This window comes from Hylobates moloch, unplaced genomic scaffold (assembly GCF_009828535.3).
Source record: "Hylobates moloch isolate HMO894 unplaced genomic scaffold, HMol_V3 SCAFFOLD_6, whole genome shotgun sequence".
Taxonomy (NCBI): Eukaryota; Metazoa; Chordata; class Mammalia; order Primates; family Hylobatidae; genus Hylobates; species Hylobates moloch.
The window spans coordinates 62232163-62259553 of NW_026652281.1; the positions used below are offsets into that span (position 1 = coordinate 62232163).

Consider the following 27391-nt stretch of genomic DNA (forward strand, 5'->3'; position numbering starts at 1 on the left):
AACTTTGTTCCTTTGCTCTTCACAATAAATGTTGCTGCTGCTCACTCTTTGGCTCCTCACCACCTTTAAGAGCTGTAACACTCACCATGAAGGTCTGTGGCTTCATTCTTGAAGTCAGCAAGACAACGAACCCAGCAGAAGGAAGAAACTCCAGACACATATGAACATCGGAAGGAACAAACTCTGGACACACCATCTTTAAGAGCTATAACACTCACTGCAAGGATCCGTGGCTTCATTCATGAAGTCAGACCAAGAACCCACAAGAAAGAATAAATGTTGGACACAGGATCATGGAGGATAGAAGGTAGAACTAGATTATAGCTCTGGACGGAGCAGCATGTGGAGGCTTGCATTGTGAATTTTAGCTCCAAATCAACTGCAAGAACAAACCAGCAATCCAGAGAGGATTACCCTCCACAGACCCTCCAAAGGAAGCAGACTGCTCCTGTAGGACCTGGGAGCCCCCCAAATACTGTGAGTGCCCCAACTGTGGAAGAGGGAAAGGGAGACCGTCCTCTTCCAAACACACACTCCCAGTGGAGAAGCTGAAGCTCTATTCGCGGGAGCAGTTTCTGACTTTACCCGAAGCTGAGTCAGGTTAGAGAGCTGTGTGAAATACAGGGGTAGAGAGAGAAGCAGAAAGGCCCTGGGAGCTCGCTGGGCCCCCGAGCAGCCCATTCCTGCCTGGCACCACAGGGACCCATCAGGAGGGTGGCCAGAGGAGCAGGGGGTAAAACTCCACAGGGAGAAGGAATTCTCTAGCCAAAGTTTGTAGCAATTTGAACAGGGGAAGCAGCCTCTTGGCGAGAATTCAGGTGAGGGCATGAAACCAGCATGCAGGCTTCACAGATTGGGAAAGAATAAAGTCCTTTTCTTTTGCAGCTGGGAGGTGGATAGCCTTGGGCAAGTTTTCAAGCCCATCTCACCTTCCACCTGGAAACAGACTTGGGCTGTTGGGGGAACACAGTGGCGAGTGAGACTGGCCCTTTGGTTTGCATAGGAGCTGGGTGAGACCTGTGACTGCCCTCTTTCCCTATTCCCTGACAACCAGCATGACTCAGCAGAGGCTGCCATAATCCTCCTAGGTACACAACTCCAGTGACATGGGAATCTCACCCTCATCTTCCACAGCAGTGGCAGCAAGACCCACCCAAATAGAGTCTGAGCTCAGACACACCTAGCCCTGCCCCCACCTGATGGTCCTTCCCTACCCACCCTGGTGGCAGAAAACAAAGGGCATATAATCTTGGGAGTTCTAAGGCCCCACCCACTGCCAGTTCCTCTCCATACTACCACAGCTGATGCACTCTGGAAAGCGTCACCTCCCAGCAGGAGACCAACCAGCACAAAAATAAAGCATTAAACCACCAAAGCTAAGAACCCTCATGGAGTCCATTGCACCCTCCTACCACCTCCATGGGAACAGGCACTGTTATCCATGGCTGAGAGACCCATAGATGGTTCACCTCACACGACTGTGCAGAGAACCCCCACTACCAGCCCCGAGCGGGGCAGACTTGCTGGGTGGCTAGAATCAGAAGAGAGACAACAATCACTGCAGTTTGGCTCACAGGAAGCCACATCCATAGGAAAAGGAGAAGAGTACAACATCAAGGAAACGGCCCCTGAGACAAAATAATTTGAACAACAACTTTCAGCCCTAGACATTCCCTCTGACAGAGCTTACCCAAATGAGAGAAATCAGAAATCCAACTCAGGTAATATGACAGAACAAGGCTCTTTAACACCCCCAAAATCACCGTTGTTCACCAGCAATAGATCCAAACGAAGAGGAAATTCCTGATTTACCTGAAAAAGAATTTAGGAGGTTAGTTATTAGCCTAATTAGGGAAGGACCAGAGAAAGGTAAAGCCCAGTGCAAGGAAATAAAAAAAAAATGCAAGGAAATAAAAAAAACAAATTATAGAAAGAAGTGAAGGGAGAAATATTCAAGGAATAGATAGCTTAAAGAAAAAACAATCAAATAGTCACAAAACTTTGGACACACTTTTAGAAATGCAAAGTGCTCTGGAAAGTCTCAGCAATAGAATTGAAAGAGTAGAAGAAAGAAATTCAGAGCTCAAAGTTAAGGTCTTAGAATCAACCCAATCCAACAAAGACAATGAAAAAAAAAAAGAAAATATGAACAAAGCCTCAAAGAAGTCTGGTATTATGTTAAACAACCAATGGTCTACTCTCAACCCCAGCCTTTGGTTGTTTAACCATAGTATACTGTGTATAAACAAAAAATAATATATATATGTATATATATAATCGGCAGCTCATTTAAGGTGTACGTCACATCCAGTAATACAGAATTTCACAATTGCAAGATATTGATTCCCAGCTGATGCTTTAACTGAGCCCTCAGCAAAGGCAATTCACTATTCTTTTAAGCCACCACAGTGAATTCTGTGGGTATGAGTGTATTCTGTGTGTGTGTGTGTGTGTGTGTGTGCTGTGTCTTAAATGTTTGTGTCCCTCTAAAATTCATGGTGAAATGTAATCCTCTATGCAATAGTATTAACAAGAGAGGCCCTTAGGAGATGATTAAGTCAGAAGGGTTCCATCCTCGTAAATGAGATTAATCCCTTTAATAAGGAGGCTTCGTGCAGCATTTGCCCAATTTCACCTTCCTGCCTTTTCCATCTTTTACACCATGTGACGACTTAGCATTCATCCCCTTCCGAGGATGCAGCATTTAAGGTGGCATTTGGACACAGGAACTAGGACTTCACCAGACACTGAAACTGCCAGTGTCTTGATCTTAGACTTCCCAGCTTGCATAACTTCCAAATAAATGTCTATTCATTATAATTTACCCAGTTTGTAGTATTCTGTTGTAGCAGCACAAACAGGCTAAGACAATTTTCTTTACCATAAAATGTAGTTTGTGGTCGGAGCTGAGGTTTTTTAGAAAGACAGAAAATAGAAAAGGAATTTATAAAGTCTTTGAATGAGAGGATAGCAGAAGATTTTTACAGAAAAGGGAAATATTTATGTGGAACATGCATCTATTCACATAGGATAAGCAATGGTCTTCTCCATGATAAAAAGTTTCCCTAATATAATTAACTTGTCAGGGGCTGGCTGGACATTGGCCTCTAATGCTAGCAGTCATAATAATTGGTCAGATCAGCTTTAATTAAGTGAAATTCGTGTTGTTGAGCCAATATACAGTTTTTATCCCTGCTACCATAGAGAGCTTGTAAATAAACCTATCAAGCAAACAGCAAGATGGCTAGATAATTAGATTGATCAAGATCCACAGGACAAGTGATCTTTTTCACCTTATTATTGAACATCTGCTCCTTTTGAATTGCCCTGCTACAGACATTTACATGGCATACAAATATATTTTTTGATGATTCTGAAAAATACACATAAATAGTTTTCCCACAGCCAATTCCTCAGACTATCTCTTCTTCCACGTTAAGTAGGAAGCTAGATGTAAGGACCAAAATCCGGTCCTTTATAGCTACTGTCTTTCATAGTTATTCCTGAACTGGGCTACAATGCAGTAGCCATCCACTTTAAACTGGTACCAGCATGTCATGCAGACCCAATTATAAACCACACCCATGTTTTTCTTCCTGTATCAAGTGGTCAAAAGGAATCCTTCATGAGATCTGTTGGTTTAAAAGTGGACAACAAAGAAATAGGAGCAGATATAATAGATATCTGAGTCAACTGTATTTTATATTTACTTTTGCCTCTGGATCTACTCAAATACTATCTCAGATATACAATTTACATTTACACTGGGCTGTTGCTGTGTAAGTGTGATTTTGATTCACTGGATCCATTTATGCTGCATAGTTCTAGTCACATGGTTCCCCACAGCCAGGAATTCAGCAACTACCATGGCCCATTAGCACGCCAGAGACCATTTTCAAATGGACAGTAGTCATCAGCAAACGAGGTCATGGCTTTACTAAATAACATTAGAAGTCTGCACTGTGATTGTCCTACTGGGGTTTGTCAGACACCTTATAGATAATTCCTATCTGCCACAGGCATTTCCAATACCATTTTGTCTGCAAGATTATAAAGTTTGTGATGGTTTTGCATAGTGTCAACATAGCCATGCTAAAACTGTTTTCCAAAAGTTCTTTTCTTATATGGTTTTCACTTATAATTGGCCCCGAGAGAAATTTTCATGAGATTTGGTATATAGAATTTAAGCAGCAGCAAAATTCTCTGAATGAGGATATAGCAGTGTGCCAGGCACCACTGTAGCTCATGTACATTGTCACTAATCTGCTGGTTCATGTTGTTGGTATGGGGCAACAGTCAAGCCCACAGCTTCTCCAGCTCCTATCAGGTGTTTTTCTTTAGTTTCACTGAGCCCTTAGTCGGGTGCATGTGCAGCTTCATGACAAAAGGTGTTAGCGTCGTTTGCAAGTTACCTTTATTGTCAAGGTTGGCAGCAATGAGAAACAGACAGGAGTTATCTTCATAGGTCCTAGCTTGTCCTTATAAATGCTTATATTGTCATCACTTCTGCTTCAATACCAGAGTTTTTCTCACTTGTCTTCCCTGTAGATGTACAGCAACTTAAGCTCCTGGTCAGTTGCAGAGGCAACAGTTTTTTATAGACTGATTATATCTGCTCCAGTAATTGCATACTATCCAATCCATCAACCTAATATATTCTATGTTCTGTGGGATAAAAAGATGATGGCAATCATTCCAAACTACATGATCACATTGACCAGGAGGCTAGGCATAGTTCTAATAAAGGAGAGCAAAGGAGGAATACTATTTCTACCAGGTAAAGACAAGTTATTCCTGATAATTTTTGTTTATTAAAATTTCAAAAAAAAGTAGATTGGCCAATAGCTACATACCACATGCCAGGAGTTGTGTTAGTTTGCTTCAATACAGATACCACATACAGAAGTGGATGTGCCATTGTTATCACCATCTAATTGGCAATATGGTCATTTTTCACTTTTTCAGGGACAGTTGGAAGGGCTCTGCTTGGCACTTCTTACCAAAGTAGCTCTCACTCTAAGGGTCAGAAAGCAGTATGCTCATTTTTACCAGTTACTTGTATTTTTACTATGAACTCTAGGATAGAGAAACAAATACCAGATGGATCTGCAGTCTCATGGGATTTACTGCGAGACCTATTTGGGCAAAGGCTTACATCAAACATCTTTCCTTCATAAACCTTGACCTTGACTGCTAGATCACTGTAGAGTTATGGATCCACAGGAGTTAGTGTTTCAGTTCAGAGACAATTTCTGATAACCCAGTATAATTTTTCTTTCCTAAACGTGGTGTTACTCTGCAAGAGGTCTGCAGTTCACCTTTTGGAATAACAGAGGAAAGACTCACATTATTCTGTTGTGGGCAAAGAACATGGTTCTTCCTCAAGAGAACTGGGTTTCCTATCAATGATAATTGGTTGTGGATTGGCTTAGACTTGGGAACTGAGTAAGGAGTTCTGGATCCCTGTCAGTGTTACTGAAGTTAGGTCTCTGCTTTCCATGCCTAGAGGTTTTCCACTTATATATTTACAGCAGTACCTCAGTGGGATGTCCATCTCTTTCATTAATAAGGATCTTACATTCAATTAAATATCGCCACAAACCTCCAAAACATTGTGATTAAAACCTTGTCGCTGAAGTTTATTATTGAAATGGCATTCAAATTGTTACTCAGGTTAAAGAGCCATCTACTGCTTTTAACATTCCAAAATGTGTTATTCTTAATCCCACTGAGGTATTTTCTATTGTCATTGTTAATTTACAGAGAAGACACCAATAGTTATTTGTTGATGCTGGTGGATTCCTCATCAAATCATGTTGCTTGCCAGGAGTGTCCACCTGGAAGATATGCTTAGGGAGTGGCTGAGAAGGTTGCACATAATACAGTCACTCCAAAAATTCCACTTCTGTATGCTTTCATGCTCCTTCCTCCTAAGAATATCTGGGGAGTTCTGCCTTTCAAGTGATGGTAGGCCACAGCTGAATTTATGTTTCAACTGAACTTAGAGAATGTTAATGCCATGCAAATGTGCATGAGCCAATTATTTAAATTAAACATTTACTAAGGAGAATCAACATGTACTTGTGATGTAACTACCCACTTCACATGCAAAACTTTTAAGCAGAAAAAAAGATGATTCCTTCACAGAAGGAGAAATTGCTTTTGCTAACAAGAAAATTTCAGAAGAATTTCGGCGTAAATATTCTCAGCCTCATCTCATCTGGTCTATGCTTGCTTAGATTTTTTTCACTGTGTATTTCAGAGTTTCACTTTTTTCCTCCAAGCGTACTTATCTTAGCATAAGAAAATGTAGTTGGGTTATATACTGGCATTGTAACTTTAATTTTTACAATTAAGCCCCGGGCTTGATTCTAAGCTATATCTTCCCTGAAACTAAAAGAGATAAGAAACTTTTTTCAGAATTGCCACTGAGGCGTTCTACTTTTTCATCCTTGTTCTGTATAAACTCTAAAATTTTCAAAGGTAGCTGCTTCAAGCCATAATGTTAGTAATCATGATTGTTGCCTTTGTAACTAAGTGACAGCTGGGTGACTGCCATTGCCTTGCCCTCCATTTGCAACCCATTCCACCCATAATTAAAAGATTGAAAAGAGTTACTTCAAGCCAGTTTACCCATATGTAATTTCCCTTCAACAAGGACATCATAGTAGATATTAAAAATTTGATAGCAATCCAATGTCAGGTTTCATTTAAAAAATCTGTTTTCTTTAGTCATTCCTAGTTCCAACAATCTCATAAATCCTGAGAGGAAATTATTGGCATATTCAAAAGGGGAATGAATGAGTTTAATGAAAAGATAATTTACAAAGGTGACTACAGAATTAAGGAAAACCAACTAGGATAATGCAGGGCTCCTGTAGGTAAAACCCACAAAAGGGTGAGGCCACTCTTATGACTGGGTCTCCCTAAGATTTTAACTCTCAGAATTCTCCACACTGAACTTCTAGCATTTCACCAATTAAAGTTTAGGCTTTTCTAACCGGGCACTCATTCCTGCAGAGGTTTCCGCTCCAGTAAGATGTGATTCTCTATACTTGCCTGTCTGTCTCTCCAATTTGCGGAGCAGTGGTTTGCCCTGTGACTTCACTTTGCTAAGGATCTAAGAAGAGCTGTTGAATTTTCAGTTTGTTCAACTTTTTATTTGCTGTTAGTACAGCAAGTAAACTTCTACACTTCATACAGACCAGACTGGAAACCAAAAGCTTCTGTGTACTGTTAACTGTTAAATGAGTAAAAGAAATTAGAAGAAACTGGACCAACCAGTTTTATTATAAGAACAATAATAACTCATATTTTTGTTTCAAGGCCTAAGCTTAGCTATAAATTCAATACTGAGTTTATCTATGCTTCTTGGATGTCTCCACTTGAATATCTTATAGGCATGCCCAAAACTATACTCATCGTCAACTTAATTATCTCTGTGTACTTCAGTGAAGCAATATCTATCCACCAGTTTGAATCAGAAGACAGTCACTATTATTTATCCCTCTCTTCTCTTACACTCATATTGAAATACAGTAGAGTGTGATTCTTTTATGATTCTCAAGTGTATTCATCTGTCATCTCTACTGTCATGATTCCTAATCATGCTATATCCCCAGAGACAATTCTGAAATCTAAATGTCCTTTAAAATTTGAGTCCTGTGTACTTACGAAATCCCAGATAACACAGTGCTTTAATGCTATTAAGGGTACTGTTGTTGTAGATTGAAAATACTTACATTTCCATTAATTTGTTTTTCTTAGGTCATTGCCAATTATTTGTGTTTTTGTTTTTAGAATGTTTTGTTCATTTAAATAAAGTCAAAATAATTATAATTTTACTATTGAATATTAATGCATTAGTTGAAATGTGAACTGAGAAAATCCAGAGATACCTACCAATTCCGTTCATTTTACAATTTTAAAACTTTTCAATGTGATGTACTTATTTAGCAATTATTTTCAAGAAAGAAGTAAATTTTGTAGATATAATTTTGGTTATACTACAGTATTTTTCTCCATTTACATATTTTAAATAGGAATTGGAAAAAAATGAGTAGCTACAGACATTTGAAGTTTTATACATGTCTTTGCGGCTTCACAAATACAAACAGTTGTAAACAGGTTGTAGAGGTGCATTGAGGCCCAGGTAGATAATAAAATTAATACAAAATTATAAACTTTTCCTGGTAAGTTTAATAATAAAATATAAATAAAACATAACCGACAGTTTATTTTTAAAAAACTATAGCCTTAAATAAATATGCTTTTATTAAGATTTGAAGAAATATAGTCCAGGTGGTTATGACAGTGCTCAGTTGCAACTGAATTTACATGTTTTATGTGCCGATTGCCTTTATTTTAGCTGAGATCTTCTTCCCACTTCAAATCTAGTAAAACTCTTCAGCTCCAATAATGTACCTAAGTTGTGCTAAACTCCTCAAAGATATTCCTGGTACTGTAGAGTTAATGTTATCATGTCATCTCTGACATCAATAGTTGTTCTATAAAATATTGGCATCTTCCTTGAATTTCACCCAAACAAACAAAATCAGTAATAAACATAAACCTCATCTATAGAATACATCAATCTAGTAGAATTAATGGAAGATTTGGAGTTTAGAGAAGGACATTTCATCATAGCAACTCTATAATAAAGAGTCCAACTGTTTTTTTGATGTTTGGCTACTGACATTGTTTTAAACTTCATCTTTCTTTCCCCTTTGGTTCTACATATGGACAGACTTATTACAAGGTGTACATTGGCACCCTTAGGAAATATGAACCTTGTACAACTCCAACCAGCATGGGAACTTTTCCCCAATCCCACCCCCTAGCGTCTGTGAAAGAGCTAACTCCCTCTGCTTCCGGCAAGGCAGTCTGGATCTGCTTGTGCAAGCTGTGCTCTCCCCTGTAGTACCTTGCATGAATAATAAACTATTCCTATGGAGGGGGTTTGCAGTCTGCACATCTGAATCAAAGTTTGGGCAAAAGTCCACCCTTCTTCTACTTCATGCTGACAAAGCAAACTCAAACACATTCAGTATGCAACGTGGACATACATGCTGTTAATTGGCTGGATGCGGTGGCTTACACCTGTAATCCCAGCACTTTGGGAGGCCGAGGCGGGCAGATTACGAGGTCAGGAGATCGAGACCATCCTGGTTACCACGGTGAAACCCCGTCTCTACTAAAAACACAAAAAAATTAGCCGGGTGTGGTGGCGGGCGCCTGTAGTCCCAGCTACTCAGTAGGCTGAGGCAGGAGAATGGCGTGAACCCGGGAGGCGGAGCTTGCAGTGAGCCCAGATCGTACCACTGCACTCCAGCCTGAGGGACAGAGTGAGACTCCATCTCAAAAAAAGATTTTAAAAAAGCTGGTAATTGTTCTTTTCAAATCTTATTTCTTGGGATACTTTGTATTACCTCTTTCCTCCACGTTCAATACTAGCTTCACGTCATCTTGTTGCATATCTTCCTTTTCCTCCTCTCATCTCTCTCTTACTCTACAGACTCTCTTTATCACATAGAAAATTGTAGCTAGTTCTTTTATAGACTTGCTGCCTAATGACTGCCCCTAGGGTCTCACCTTTCCCCACAGGACAGTTATAAATGTATTTACTAAACAAAATCCACTTCTCTGCTAGAGGGAGTTATGGTGACATTTTCTTACATCTATGAATGTGTACATCTATATTTTCACTCCTTCAAAAATCCTGACAAACATCAGAATGAAGGTGCAGCACCTTCAATCATCTTTTTTCTTCTGGTGGAACAACATTTTTTAGAGGTATAAGCTATTTTTATGAAACTTTAGTCTTCTTGTAAAATCAAGAAATAATGTCTTTCCTATGATTGTTATTAATTTATTTTACTTTTTTGATCCCATCTTACATAGTTTAATAGACTGATGCTTTTGTATTTACCAATCTGTACACTTTTTCTAACATGAATTTTAAAGAGAACAAATCTGTTTTCCTTTCTATTAATAATTTAAATACACTTAAAAAATAATTTGAAAAGTTTCCTCATCCCCTCAGCTTGAAATGATAATATCACAACAAGAAAAAGAAAAACATCAGAGCAGCATCAGATGACATAAACTGATGAAACATTCTCTCCTTTCTCAGAAACACCCTATGCCTGTTAGTAATTTATTTTCTCTCATCTCTAAACTTGCCCTTCTCTACAATCCTTTTTGATTTTGGGACTGGGACTGTGAAAAGCACATTTCTGCTGTTCCAGATGGCTCCCTGTAGCCCATTTATGCTGCAGGTTGCAAATGTTTTTTGTGAAAAATCAGACCTTGGGCGATGACCTTGGGCAGTAGTGTATATATGACTCCCACAGCTTAGTGTTCCAATAATGGAACACCTGACATAAATGGGTTAAGGTCTGAAAATAGATGGCACCAGGAGACTATAAGCTTGGAGGAGGAGGAAGGGACTTCTTAATTCCTGGGGCATTCTTGTGAGCTTTTTGTCTGTTTCTCTACTTGTGAGTATCACCTTAACACACTTTTTCACCCTGGCAGTGAAAATTTCTTCTTGTAGCAACAGCTGGGTGCAGCTGGCAGTTTTGCCAATATTAGAAACACTAATTTTATTCTGTATTCTTTCAGCAGCACTAATTTTATTCTGTATTCTTTCAGCAGCACTGGCGTTAGCCAGCTGGTGCCCAGTGCTGAGTTTTCAACATTCGTCATTATTAACTTTATCTTGAATGAACAGTTGAAGGTTCTGAATAAGAGACAAATTTTTATTAATTACCTATCTCAATCTGTATGACCTGCTGTAACAAACTACCATAGACTGGGTGGCTTATAAGCAGGACAAATGTATTTTTCACATATCTGGAGGCTGGAAAGTCCTAAATCAAAACACCATCAGATTTGGTGTCTGATGAAGGCCTGCTTCCTAGTTCATAGACAGCCTTCCCCTGGCTGTGCCCTCATATGGTAGCATGGTTGAGAGAGCACTCCAGAGCCTCTTTTCTAAGGGAACTAATGTCACTCATAAGGGCTCCAACCTCATGACCTACACACCTGCCAAAGTCCCCACCTCTTAATACCATCTCATTGATAATTAAGACTTCAATATATTATTTTGTGGATAACAGAAATATTCAGTTTATAGCATTACTTTACAGAAAAGTATGTTGACCTGCCTTTACCATAGACTTTACCAATGGGACAAATCAATGAATGCCAGATGGAAAATAAAATATACCAGAGTAACCAGTCACTTCACAGGCAAGGAAGAGGGGTAACATTTATATACAGGACAGAGAAAGTTGTCCCTAGTTCTTCCTGAAAAAAAAAAAAGTTATTTTTATAAAAAATAATGGACACATATACATTTATACATATATTTATACAGGCATACATGCAAATACATAGAGAAAGATAGAGAGCATTTGCTCCTTGGATATGAGTTGGAATAATCTTGGATCCTGACTCTAACACCTTACAATGTAGGCACATCTTTTTAAGGGTCAGATAATAAACCCTGGGGCTTCTGACTTTTGTGACCTAGAGATGTCTTCAAAGTCTGGACTTTGTATTTCTGCAAATATAAATATACATGGACACAGCACTTTAATCTTTATGGGACTTCAGGAGTTAACCTAGGGTCTTAGTCTATATTGTAATGATTTGGTCCTCTCAGTTCAGAGCACTTGACTAGAAAAATGGCCAGAGGTCAAATTCTCATATTATACCAAGAGAAAACTGCTTCTATAGTATGTCAAATCAACATTAGCTCCTTATATGTTGCTTACATTTCTGTATCTCAGTGGCTTAAGACCATTTAACAGCACTGAGAAATCTGGATAATTTTTTTTTTTTTCCTACTCCTGGGTCCATCATTCTTTCCTTGCTGTGTACATTTGCCATTACTGAGCAGTAGTCTCATCCCTAAAGTAAGTGTTTTGTTTTGTTTTATCTAAGTCTCCTTCCCTAAACTCTTAATTTTTAAATTTTTAATATTTATGGATACAGTTAGTGTATATAGTTGTAGGATACAGGATATAGTTTGATACAGGCATACAATGTGTAATAAACGCATCAGGGTAAATGGGGAGTCCATCACCTCAACCATTTATCCTTGCTTGTGTTATAAACAATACAATTATACTCTTTTAGTTATGTTAAAATGTACACTAAATTATTGTTGACTGTAGTCACCCTGTTGTGCTATCAAATACTAGATCTTATTCATTCTAATTATAGTTTTGGACCCATTAACTATACCCACTTCTCTCCACCCTCGCTACCCTTCCCAGCCTTTGGAACCATCCTTCTATTCTCTCTCCATGAGTTTGTTTGTTTTCAGTTTTAGCTTTCCCAAATAAGTGAGAACATGCAAAGTTTGTCTTTCTGTGCCTGGCTTTTTTTGCTTAATATAATGATCTCCAGTTCCATCCATGTTATTGCAAATAACAAGATCTCATTCTTTTTTATGGCTGAATAGTACTCCGTTGTATACATGTACTACATTTTCTTTATCCATTCATCTGTTGATGGACACTTAGGTTGCGTCCAAATTTTGGTTATCATGAATAATGCTGCAGCAAACACAAGAGCGCAGATACCTCTTCAATATCCCAATTTTCTTTATTTTAGATATATACTTAGCAGTGGGCTTGCTGCATCATATGGAAGTACTATTTTTAGTGTTCTGAGGAACTTCTGTTCTGTTCTCCATAGTTTTTGTACTAATTTATATTCCCAGGGACAGCATAGGAGGGTTCCCTTTCTCCACACCTTCACGTATTCTCATTATTGCCTGTCTTTTGGATTTAAGCCATTTTTTGGCATCAGATGATATCTCATTGTAATTTTAATTTGCATTTCTCTGATGATCATTGATATTGAGTGCCTTTTCCTATACCTGTTTACCATTTCTGTTTCTTTTTTAGAGAAATGTCTACTCAGATCTTTTGTCCAATTTTAATTGGATTATTAGATTTTTTTTCTGAGTTATTTGAGCTCCATATATATTCTGGTTATTACTCGCTTGTCAAATGGATAGTTTGCAAATAATTTCTCCAATTCTGTGGATTGCCTCTTCGCCTGTAAACTCCTAAATTTTAACAATTCCAAACGTTTTCTTTTATTCCCACAGTCCCAGGTTGCTGCTTCCTTTTCTTGCTATATACACTGGAGTTTTCTTTACCTTTACAGTTAAATGTTTATGACGAAATCACAATCCCTTGTATTAATGTGTATCTGTTCAAAAAACAGGTGGTGATTTTCACCTGCCAAGGCCTTCACTATTGCACTTTGAATTCCTTCCTGAAAAAGAATTATAGGAATTAGAAATTCAGTATTTTATAATCACGAAAATGCTTGAATTTAAAATAAAGAATGCATTAAAATTGTTAAGCAGAGGAATCCACTTTTCTAAAAATGTGAAATTTGATGTTAATATGTATGATTTTCATATAAATCATATACAATTTTTAATATTAATTTTCATGTTGGGAATCTGCTGGTAACATATTATCTCAAGTTTTATTTGTCTGAAATGTTTCTGTTTTCCTTTCATTTCTGAAGTAGATTAGATATTTTTCACTTTCTTCAACTCTAGGTTGACAAGTTTGGTGGTTTTCTTTTTTTGCGAAGTTATTATTTTTTCTACTCATTACACTGTTTTTTGAGAAGTAAACGAATTCATATGGTTGTTGTAATGTGTCTTTCTTTCTTCCTCTAGCTTTGTTATGATATTCTCTTTATATTTAGTTTTCAGTAATTTGACTGTATGTGTCTAAGTGTATTTCTTCATTATATTTGTCCTGTTTGGGAGTTATAGAGTTTTTGAATGTGTTGATAAGGGTTTTATTATTTTTGAAAAGCTTTTTGCCGTTATCTTTTCAAATGTTTATTTTCTGTTGTGTCTCTCCTTTCCTTCTGAGACTCTAACTATATATACTATGGATTATTTGATATCATCCAACATGTCTCTCATATTCTTGTTCATTTCCAGTCTTTTATTTCTCCTCTGTGCATCAGTTTAAATGTTTCTATAGACCTTTCTATGTATCTTCCTTCTGATATATCTATTCTGGTATTAAGTCCAGCATTGAAACCTTTATTCTAGATAGCATTTTCTATTTGGTTGGTTGGTTTTTAGAGATACTTTTTTTTGTACTGAAATTCTCAACCTTTTCGTCTTTTCCTTTAGGCTTGTTAAAATATTAATTAAAATTCTTTTAAAACCCCTGCATGATATTTCAAATGGCTAGCTAATCTGCTTCAAATTACTAATGACTTTATTAAAGATTACATTTTCCTGTAGGTCACCTAATTTGTAATTGTTTACCAGATGCTGTGTTTTAAAACACTATCCAAATTGAAGTAAATGTTATTTATACCCCAAAATGCTTATGCTTATTCTGTCAGGCAGCTATGGTAAGAGACTGATTACATTGATTCAATGAAGACTTGAGATGACCAAGGCTTTGTTATGAAGGTAGTTCACAACGCAGATGTTTATTTCTTTCCAGGCTTGTATGAATACAGATCTATAATCTTCCCTTGTATAATTGGCTGGAGAAAAATCCCTGTTTTTAACAGGCTTATGTGATTAGGCCAGGCCCAGCTGATCATCTGAAATTCAATTGATTTGAGACCTTGATTACATCTGCAAAGTATCTTCACAGAAGTATGCCTAATTGAGTAGAAAGGATAAAGTTTATACGGTTGACCCTTGCACAATGTGGGGCTTAGGAGCACCAACCCCATCCAGTCAAAAACCCAGATATAACTGTTGATTCCCCTAAAACTGAACTACTAATAGCCTATTGTTGACTGAAAGTCTTACTGATAAAATAAACATTAGTTAATACATATTTTGTATGTAATACACATTATATACTGTATTACTGAAGTAAGCTAGAGAATATAAAATGGTATTAAGAAACTTATAAGAAAGAGAAAATATATTTACCATTTATTGAGAGTGGATCATCATAAAAGTCTTCATACTCATTGTCTTCATGCTGAATAGACTGAGGAGGAGGAGCAGAAAAAGGGGTTGTTCTTGCTGTCTCAGAAGTGACAGAGGTAAAAGAATATCCATGTATAAGTGTACCAGTGCAGTACAAACCTGTGTTGTCCATGGGCCAAGTGCATTGTTATCATCTAGCTCTTTGTTATTCATTTATCTATAAAAACGTTATTAATTAGATGTCTGAAAAGGCTGATATATCCAATTTGTCTAAAGCTTGATATTCCTGATTCAATGGAGAGCCAAATTTAATCTTTCTCAAAAATATGTTTATAATTGCTTGTACACAATATTACATGCCCAAACCCTGACAGAAGGGATTGCTTTAAATTATCAATTACTGGGTGCAAAACACCATGAACATAGATAATCTGACAGATAGTGATATCATGTACAAAATGAATCAGTTTAAGAAATTTTACTTAGGTTAGCGAGGGGATATTTCTGTATACACAGACACTGAGGAGAGTGGGAAAATGCAATGTACTTTGGATAATTTAGACAATGTGTACCACCTTTAAGAGGAAATTTAGAGACAAGGTTTGCTATAGGATATACATATATATATTATATATACATATATATAATATGTATGCCTAGGTATGTGTGCATGTATATATATGTGTTATAATTGTGCATATGGAGACATTTGCCTCTGTTTAATATTAAACTTGCTCTCGAATTCACCTTTTCTCTATATTTTTTGTACTTGTTTGCATATTTATTTGCAATTAATTCCATTTTAATTAGGTTGGTTATGTTTAGAAGTCACTGAAAATCATTTTGGAACAACATGGATAAAATAACATAAGTAATACATTGATTAATTCTAATCTTTACTAAAACGCTAGTAGGTATTATTATTATTTCTATTTTACAGATGAAAAACAATATAACCAATAAATAAATATTATAATTATTATGTACATGTGGACACATTTATACAACTTTTTCCTGAATGACTTTTGGGTAAACTGTGGAATTAAGGCAGAAATAAAAATGTTATTGGAAATAAATGAAAACAGAGATACAACATGCCAAAATCTCTGGGATGCAGCAAAAGCAGTGTTAAGAGGAAAGTGTATAGCACTAAATGCCTACCTCAATAAGTTAGGGAAATCTCAAATTAATGATACAACATCACATTTGCAAGAACTAGAAAAGCAAGGACAAGCCAGGCGTGGTGGCTCATGCCTGTAATCCCAGCACTTTGGAAGGCCGAGGCGGGTGGATCATGAGGTCAGGAGACAGAGACCATCTTGGCCAACATGGTGAAACCCTGTCTCTACTAAAATACAAAAAAATTGGCTGGACGTGGTGGCACGTGACTGTAATCCCAGCTACTTGTGGGGCTGAGGCAGAGGAATCTCTTGATCCTGGGAGGCAGAGGTTGCAGTGAGCTGAGATCATGCCACTGCACTCTAGCCTGGCGACAGAGCAAGACTCCGTCTCAAAAAAAAAAAGAAAAAAAAAGAAAAACAAGGACAAACAAATTTCAAAGCTAGCAGAAGAAAATAAATAACTAAAATTAAGGTAGAACTGAATAAATTGAGACCCAAAAATTCATACAAAGAATCAACAAAACCAGAAATCGTTTTCAAAAGAAGAAACCTCTTATGCATGGCTGGCAGGAAGTAAATTAGATCAGCCACTGTGGAAAGCAATTTGAAGATTTCCCAGATAACTTAAACTAGAGCTACCATTCAACCCATCAATCCCATTACTAGTTGTGCATCCAAAAGAAAATAAATTCTTCTACCAAAAAGATACATGCACTCACATGTCCATCACAGTACTATTCCCAATAGCAAAGACATGGAACAAACCTACGTGCCCATCCATGGTGGACTGGATCAAGAAAATATGGTGCATATGCACCATGGAATACTACGCATCCATAAAAAAATATCATTTCCTTTGCAGCAACATGGATGCAGCTGGGGGCCATTATCTTAAGCAAATTAACACAGGAAAAGAAAACTAAATACCACATTTTCTCACTTATAACTGGGACCTAAACATTGCGTACTCACAGAAATAAAGATGGCAGTAATAGAAATAAGGAACTACTAGAGGTGAAAAGGAGAGAGGCGGACAAGGGTTGAAATACTAACTATTGGGTACTTTGCTCAGTACCTGGGCGATGGAATCATTCATACCCAAAACCTCAGCATCACACAATATACCCAGGTAACAAACCTGCACCTGTGATCCTTGAATCTAAAAAAAAAAAAAAAAATGAAACCAATAAATATATATTATAATTACTATTACGTATTTATGGACACATTTAAATATATGAACCTATGTACACATATGCATATGCACCTACATGATATAGATTCCACACATCTATTTATTTAGGTGTACAAATGTGCATCTGAGTCACCCTGAAGTTCAGCGTAAGGGTTTATTTCTCTATTAATGGATATTTCTATACCGGCATACCACATCTTATTGGACTTTGCTTTACTGTGCTGCTTCAGAGATTTTGTGTTTGTTAGAAACCGAAAGTTTGTGGAAACCCTGCATCAAGCAATTATATTAGTGCAATTTTTCCAAAAGCATGAGCTCATTTCTTGTCTCTGTATCACATTTTGGTAATTCTAGAAATATTTTAAATTTATTATTATAATATCTGTTATGGCTATTTGTTAGCAGTGATCTTTGATGCTACTATTGTGTTCGATGCCACTAACTACACCCAAATAAAAGAGCAAACTTAATTGATAAATGCTGTGTGTTTCCTAGCTGCTCCACAGACCAACCATTCCCCCATTTTTCTCCCTCTCCTCAGGCCTCTCTATTCCCTGAGACACATCATTATTGAAATTAGGCCAATTACATCATGAAATATATAACATTTATAATCAGAGGAAAATTTACTGTAATTAATTATATGGGTTTGATTTGGTATGCTGAAAATTATCTCCTGTTTTATAACCTGACTATAATTGGAGTATGTTGTTAAAAAGCTAACTAAGCTGTTAAACTCATGCTGAAGGACTGAATCTCTCAGATGCTGGTGGAGAATAATGCAGACTGCGGGACTGGCATTACCTCATGTGAAAGTTAAACGTTTTGAAACTTTTGTGATAAAAATTTTTCTCTGTTCTCCATGTGGGATAAAATGTTGTATTATCAAAAAAAAAAAAGTCAATAGCCTAAAACTTATAAAGCTTTTGTGAATAGCTACAGTTTGGAAAGTTAAAAGGAAGTAAATGTGACGGTTTTAATTCAGAATTATCCTAGAAAAAAAGGCCTATTAATAACCCTGCAATGGCATCTAAGCATTCAAATGAAAGGAGTTACATGTACCACACTTTAAGTCAAAAGCTAGAAATGATTAACCTTAGTGAGGAAGACATGTTGCAAGCCAAAATAGTGTAAAACTTGGCATCTTTCGGCATTTAGCCAAATGGTGAATGCAAAGAAAACGTTCTTGAGAGAAATTAAAAGTTCTACTTCAGTCAACACACAAATGATAAGAAATCAAAAGACCCTGGCTTCATAGCTTCAAAAGACAGGTTGACTCTCTTCTTAGGAAGTAATGCTGTTGGTGACTTCAAGTTAAAACCAATACTCATTAACAGTTCAAAAATCCTAGGGCCCTCAATAATTATGCTGAATCTACTCTGCCTATGCTCTGTAAGTCAAATAACAAAGCCTGAATGACCACACATCTATTTATAGAATTTATGAAAAATTTTTTTGAAACTTTTATTTTAGATTCAAGGGTACATATGAAGTCTTCTTACATAGGTGAATTCATGTCACAGGGGTTTGCTGTAAGGATTATTTCTTCACCCAGGTATGAAGCCCACTACCCAATAGTTATCCTTTCTGCTCCTCTCCCTCCTCCCACCCTCTACCCTCAGGTAGACCCCAGTGTCTGCTGTTTCCTTCTTTGTATTCATGAGTGCAATTTTTAGCTCCCACTTATAAGTGAGAATATGTGGTGTTTGGTTTTCTGATCCTGCATTAGTTTGCTAAGGATAATAGTATCCAGCTCCATCCATGTTTCCACAAAAAAGACATGATCTCATTCTTTTTTATGGCTGCATGGTATTCCATGGTGTAAAAGTACCACATTTTATTTATCCAATCTGTCACTGATGGGTGTTTATGTTAATTCCATGTCTTTGCTATTGTGAATTGTGCTTCAATGAACATTTGCATGCATGTGTCTTTATCATAGAATGATTTTATTCCTCTGGGTACATACCCAGTAATGGGATTGCTGAGTCAAATGGTAGTTCTGTTTTTAGCCCTTTGGGGAATTGCCATACTGCTTTCCACACTGGTTGAACTAATTTACAGTAGTTGAATAATGCAACAGTGTTTAAGTGTTCCTTCCCTTTTCTCCACAATCTCGCCAGCATCTGTTATTTTTTGACTTTTTAATGATAGCCATTCTGGCTGGTTTGAGATGGTATCTCATCGTGGTTTTCATCTGCATTTCTCTAATGGTTAGTGATGCTTAGCTTTTTTTCATATGCTTCTTGTAAGCATGTATGTCTTCTTTTGAAAAGTGTTTGTTCAGCTCCTTATTAATGAGGTTGTTAGTTTTTTTCTCCTACATTTGTTTAAATTCCTTATAGATGCTAGGTATTAGTCCTTTGTCAGATGAATAGTTTGCAAATACTTTCTCCCATTCTGTAGATTGTTTGTTTACTCTATTGGTAGTTTGTCTTGCTGATTCATAGAAGGAGGTAAAAATATCAACATTAACAGTAGTTTGGAAGAAAGTAGATTCAACTATCATGGATGAATTTCAGGAGTTCATGATTCCAGCAGAGAAAGTAACAGAAGATGTTGCAGAAATAGCAAGAGAAATATAATTAAAAGTGGAGACTGAAGATGTGACTGAATTGCTGCAATCTCATAATAAAACTTTAACTAATAAGGACTTGCTTCTTATGGACGGGCAAATAATGTAGTTTTTGAGATGGAAACTACTCCTGGTAAAGATGTGAATATTGTTTAAATAATAACAAAATATTTAAATATTACACAAATTATTTGATAAAGCAGCAGCAGAGTTTGCAAGTGTTGACTCCAATTTTAAATGTTCCATTTTGGGTAAAATACTATCAAATGGCATTGCACGTTACAGAAAATGTTTTGTAAAAAGAAAATCAATGCATTAAGTTTTGTTGTCTTATTTTAAGAAATAAGCAGAACCACCTCAAACTTGAACAACAACTAATCTGTCAATGGCCATCAGCATCTAGGCAAGACCCTACACCAGCAGAAAAATTACAACTCACTGAAGTCTCAGATGATCATTAGCACTTTTAGTGATAAATTTATTTTAAATTCAGACATGTACATTGTTTTACAGACAATGCTTTTGCATACTTAATGAACAGTATAGAGTAAACAACTTTTTTGTCTACTGGAAAACCAAAAAAAACAACTTTATATCTACTGGAAAACCAAAAAATTTGTGTGACTCACTTTATTGTGATATTCACTTTATTGCTGTGGTCTGGAACCAAACCCACAATATCTCACAGGTGTGCCTTCACATAAAATATAAGTGTTTTGCATAGGGTGGAGATATTTAAATCTCTCTCCCTTTTTCTCTCATTTTATATATATATATATATATATAATATTATACATTATAATATATATTATTATATGTTATATATAATCTATTGAAAGCATTTTTACTGCTTTTCTTTTTTATTATATTACAAATCATTTTAATTTTTAAAGGTACTAAAGTAATAATGAAGAAAATGACTTACCTTAAATTGTCTTCCATTATATAACAGGGAAATTCATAATATAAACACTTATCATTGTCAATCTGCTGCTGAAGAACTCAGAAGGAAAGGTTAATGTAAGTTAATCAGTTTATCCTGTTTTGGTTTTGGCTCTGTTTCTAAAGGTATGATTATAAAGAGCAAAATAATCAGAGATGTTTCTTTTGAGTTCAGAGCAACATACAATGCTAAACTGCTAAAACAGAATTTGAAAAATTCCGAAGTGCCAACATCCAGACACTTGTCCATTGCTGATGTTACTAAAGAATCATAATAATTATTCTGACTGAATCTGCATGAGTCTCCAAACACTTCTTGACATAGGATTATAGGCAACCACTACTAATTATTTTGCATTTTCATTAAAATGAATCCTGGTGTTTCTAAACCAGTCTGAAATTATGAGTCCTACTCTCTGATATGTCCATATAACAAACAAATGATTTCAACATCAGAACTTAAATGTGCCTTACATTTATAATTTGGATTAACCCCATTTTCTGTTCAGGTGCCCCACTTGTATTTTAAGAACTCTCCTGTGAATAATCATTACTAAAGTGAGCAAACCGGTGTATCAATAGAGAACTGTTTTTATCATTGGTAGAAGTAAAAATGGTATGAGTCAAACACTTGAGCAACATTAATGAAAATAATAGCTAATGCTTATTTGTAATTTGCTATGTGCTAGGTACTATTCTATGTGCTTTCCTTGCATTAAGTCATCTGTTTATCATGTCAATGTTATAAGGCCGGTATCCTCATCATCTTCACTTCATGAATAAGTAAACAGAGGCACAGACTTGCCCAAACTTGGCACTAAGGTATTTAACCCATAGTGTGTCAAGTAGAGTGCCGGATTTTGAACTTTGGAATTATAATAGCATAGCATATCAATTATCACTTGATATATCAAGGATCATGTCTTTGAGATTACTATTAAAAATATGTGGCCCAAGAATATCAGCTAAAGGAAAGCACTAAAGAAACTGCAATCCACCATATGTGAAGGTTAAACCCACCTTGAAAACAAGTTTTAGGGACACTTAATACAGTCTCATGACAACACTTTCCAACTCTCTATTACAGCATTTGTATTTTAAAAAGAAAAATGGAAAAATCAAAGGGACAATCTAAGAATTCTGAATGCCTGTAAGATATACACATTTACTGGAATTTGAATTAATTCCAGTAAATTAATGCCCATTGATAATATTTTATATGAGAATACCATTAACATGAAGAGGGGCAAGATAGAGGGTCGTTCCTAATGGAAAAAAAGAACAACTTATTGCCTCAAGCTGATTGAGGAGTAATACTTAAAGCAAGAAAGGCATAAAATGAAAATCTGTAGCATAGGTTTTTTGGACCTCCGTCTTTTCTTACTCCCACCAAAATACTAATATTTCATCTAGCAAAGTAAATAGTGAGATTAAAGCATATCAAATTTCCTCTTTTTAAACCTGATCGTGAAACATGAAACTACATAATTTCAAAGAGTTTCTCTCTCTCTCTCTAGATATGTAGAGATGTCTTATATGTTGTGTATTTATATTTTATATATATAGATAAATATCGTATATTTGTAAAAACATAAAACAATACCAGTATTACCACTAAGTATTTTTGCATTGGAAAATATATTTTTCTTAGAATATTTATATTAACATATGATAGATATTTTCTTTTTTAAACTAAACTAATGCATATTTTATTTTTTCATTTTATTTTTAATATTGTAAATATTTGTAGTTAAATCTCACATAAAATAATTTGAGATCATCAATTAAGTTTAAGATTGTAAGGAGCTCTTGGGTTTAAAAAGTTTAAGATTCACTGATTGGAGTTTGCATTTTGTATTTTCTCTCTCCATTTTACTTTCAACATTTCTTTATACTGATAGTTTTATCTTTCATAAGCAGCACATGGTTGTCATTTTTTGTACAACACTCCTATGTGTTTTTAATGGGGACATTTAGTACGTTTACATTTATCCTACTTACTCATCTTCTTCCATTTAAATGTCTGTTATGTCATATGATTCATTTTACATCTTAAGATAACTTAACATTTTTCTCTTTTTATTGTATAGTTTTTCCTTATGATTTTCAGTCAAAAATTATTTCTCTTCATACTCAGTTATATTGTTAAATATCAGATATTGTGGATTAAACTTGTAGAAATAAATTGAGTCTTTATGATAGTGTCATCCTCCAAAGAGGTTTCACTTTGATTTGGTCAGCCAGCTGGGTTAGGATAGAGGATCTTATTTTAATCAGAGATTGAACTAATATTGAACTGGGACCATGAGAGCTGGCCAATTCTGGAATTGCAATTACCTTTAAGGTGTGGACGTTTGAGGTCCTGACTGAAAGTTTGTGTCATTTCCCAGTCTTTCTACGTTACAGGACTCTAAAATCCAATCTATGTTTCTCTTACCCGTGGGTAACTTGCTGCAAGATCATTTCAGCTTCTCAGCTTTATGACTAATACCTTCTAATCTGAAAACCCCATGAGGAGAGAAGTGGCAACAGTTATACCTTTCTTTGCTTCCCTTTTTTCTGGGGTCTTGACCCTGAAAGTTCTTATTGATATCTCCCTCCTTCTTCTTCGTAATTGTCTAGTCTTTCCAATTCCTCTCAATAGGAAGATTGTTAAGGATCCAGCTTATTCAACATTGCTGGAAATGGAATTTCATATGAATGTATCATAATTTCTAGTATGGAAAGTTGCAGTACCTTAAGCTAGTATTTATCTTTTTCTGCAGTTATTTGTTGATGTTTTTGTTGTTATTTCTACTGTTGCTTACTAATACTGCCTTGGTTTCTTTATTTCATTGTGGACATTGCTTCTGAAACATGATTATTTTTTCCTTCTGATACGACTTGCATATTTTTTCTATATATTATTGTCTTAAAGTTTAAATAAATAGTATGTACTTTCAATGTGATTACGATGAAATATATTTTCCATTGTAAACATTTTAGATATTTCTGAGGGTATTATAACACTCAGACTAGTAATCATGGACCAAGTGGCAAGACTGGGAAAGTGAAAAAAAAAAAAGTTAGTGATTTGGGCAAGTAACACACTGTTAATATAAGCCATATTGGCCAAATGTCCAGTCTTTTCCAGGGAAATGCTGCTTACGACACAATAGATGATAATCATTTAGCCCAGGCATGAGCCACAGGCTGGTTTTTATGGTAAGAGACTTTAAATAAGATTTTAATACCTTTGTCTTATTTCTCTATCTGTCAAGTTTTTTATTGCTTTTACAACTTTTGAGGAGTATTCAGAAATCTGATGGTCAAATAAGCAGAAGAACAAAAATAAAGTGTGTTGAGGCATGAGAGAAAAGGAAATTATATTTTGATGTTTATCTACAAAGCAATACAAAATGAAAAAAGGGAAATTTAAAAAAGCAAAAATAGCATGCTAGGATTTTATCTTGTAGACTAATCAGTTTTCATTGCAGTGTAGAATTATGCACATATTTTCTATCAACAAGATATTTGTTTTGTTAGTTTTGAGAAATAGACACATCATTGTTATCAATAAAGATGAAAAAACACAGCTTTTGAGAAATCAAATAACAATTTATTAATCCAAATATCATACCAGTAGAAAACATCACTATTTATGCAAAAAATGAAATAAAATGTAACCGAAAAGGCAAATGGGAAATAACCCAGGACTTCTGTTCAGGCAGCAGTCATAATTTTAATATGACAAATATTTCTAAAAAGATAAGTGCTTCTGGTATATCTTCAGATTTTACCAGAGATCCTATGTACACAAACATACCTATTTTTTCTTACAGATTTTGTGTTGTTGGCAACATAAAATAGTCTAATATAAAATATATTTTAAGGATACTAAATATCTTGCATATTAAAGTCAACTTTGATAAGCTGGGTGTAGACATTAATAGATTGTTTTAAGTAATATCTAAAAACAAGATTAAAATATTTTATTTAGAATCTTTTATTAAATATTTCTGTATATTAATTGACAACACAAAGGTTGAAGAATGAGTCCAGTAAAATGTGCTAAAATTATAAATGAAAAAATAAAAGGACATAAAGCTTGTTAACTGTGGTAAATTAAATTATCTGGCTCAGTTACATATCTATCATTTTATTCATATCATTTGTCATATGATTTTGCAATTTCTACTACCAAAAGCAGATTTGGATCTAGCAATGTGACTTTCTTTGGTTAATGGCATATGGGCTAAACTAAAAGTGTGCCAGAACCATGCCTAGGTATCTAGGGGCATTGCATGTTCTTTCTTTCTTTAACCTCTGACCTCACCATAAGGCAAGTTTTCCCCATGTAGTTGTCACTTCTTTAGCCTAGATTCCAATTTAGTACACAGGGAGCAGACCAGAGACAAAGCTGCAACAATAAGCCTAGCCCAACTAGATTTGCTGTTTAAAGCAGAAATGCCTAGCTGAACTTAGGCTAGATGAGCTGATCCCCAACTAATATGGTTTGGATTTGTGTCCCCACCCAAATCTCATGTTAAATTTTAATCCCTTGTTGGAAGAGAGGCCTAGAGGGAGGTGATTAGCTTACAGGTGTGGATTTTACTTTTGCTGTTCTTGTGGTAGTGAGTGAGTCATCATGAGATCTGGTTGTTTTAAAGTGTGTAGCACCTCCTCCTTCCCTCTCTTTTTCCTGCTCCAGTCATGTGGAAGGACATGACTCCTTTCTCTTAACCTTCCCCCATGATTGTAAGTTTCCTGAGACCTCCCAGCCATGCTTTCTATACGGCTGGTGGAACTGTGAGCCAATTAAACATATTTTCTTTGACTTAATCTCAGGCAATTTTTTATAGCAGTGTGAGAAAAGACTAGTACACCAAGCTCAGAGCTATGAGAAAAAAGTGCTTATTGTTGAATGGCACTGAGATTTTTGTTTGTTTGCTTCACAGTAATAGCTGACCAATACAATTTTGAAATAGGTGTAAAGGGAAACATCTAGAGTGCAACAATTGCATCTGAAATCTTTAACTCAAGGATTACATTGTTTTTCTGTAGGAAATTAAACTATTTATTTACACACACCTGCAAATGTGTATAAATAAATAGAATTTAAGGGCCTTATTACGCTTAAAAATGATAAAAAGCCTTGTTATGCCTAAGGATTATAGAAGTCATGATAATCATTTTACTGTGCTGTATACCTTAATCTTACCTTTGTGATACAATAATAATAAACTCATGTATATAATTATATAATATTGTGATTTGGCTTATTTGGTGTAGTAAGTGCAAGTAGATAATTTAAAAAAATTGCTACCTTATGTATGTGCATAAACGTTATTCATTAAGAGTGTTTTTTGATATTATTATTGAAAAAGTATGTTTTTAAGCATTTCAGAACTGACATAAATTACGAAAATACAGAAACCAAAATAAAATATCTGAATATTCTGGTGCATAGGAAATCATGGATCATATGACATTAATTAACAAATACTCCCCACATGTCAAAATCAATTGTTTAAATAATTTTAAATGATTTTTAAAATTCGCAAGAGCTTATTCACAGAAAATGAAAAAAAATTAGTCATTTCCGTTTTCTGCTTAAATTTGTTTTCTAAAACTAATGATTTTTTTTTAAAAAAGTTTAGTTATTAGAAAAATTTTCTAATTTAAAAAGCAAATATTTAACCTCTTTAAAAAATACATCTTGGCTGGGCACGGTGGCTCATGCCTGTAATCCCAGCACTTTGGGAGGCTGAGGCAGGGGAATCACGAGCTCAAGAGATGGAGACCATCCTGGCCAACATGTTGAAACCCAGTTTCTACTAAAAATACAAAAATTAACTGAGCAGGAGGTGGAGGTTGCAGTGGGCCAAGATCGTGCCACTGCACTCCAGCCTGGTGACAGAGTGAGACTTCGTCTCCAAAAAAAAAAAAAAAAAAATACATACTCTTAAGCTATTGCACTAATTGTTTATCACAACCTCCAGAAACATTTTTAGATTTCTTTTTTATAAATTTCTGCCACATTTTAAATATCTACAGTCCTACAGTGGTTAAATATTTTATATTTAACTTAACAGGGATTTCTTTAAAATAACATTTTAAGGAAGAATTAATATCTAAAGAGCATCTGTGAATACACAAGAAAGTCAAAGGGCCAAAAGGACAGTGAAAAAGATGAGTGATGCAAAATTGATTGCAAGAATCTAAGCACGTAATTAATTAACTATAAATTGAGAAAGGCAATTGCAATGTAACCATGACTTAACTTCAGAGAAACAAAGAAATTCATCCATTTAAAAATGGATAAAACTGGCTGGGCCCGTTGGCTCATGCCTGTAATCCCTGCACTTTGGGAGTCTGAGGCGGGCAGATCACCTGAGGTCAGGAGTTCAAGACCAACCTGGCCAACATGGTGAAACCTCCTCTCTACTAAAAAAATACAAAAATTAGCCGGGTGTGGTGGTGGGTGCCTGTAATCCCATCTACTTAGGAGGCTGAGGCAGGGAGAATGGCTTGAACCCGGGAGCCTGAGGTTGCAGTAAGCCGAGGTCGTGCCATTGCACTCCAGCCTGGGTGATAGAGTGAGACTCCGTCTCAAAAATAAAAACAAA

General features: G+C 35.7%; 1 pseudogene; it reads right to left on the reverse strand.

Annotated features, from left to right (window-relative positions):
• Positions 1-1704: 1704 nt before the first annotated feature.
• LOC131383739 (uncharacterized) lies at positions 1705-27358 on the reverse strand (annotated as a pseudogene).
• Positions 27359-27391: the final 33 nt, after the last annotated feature.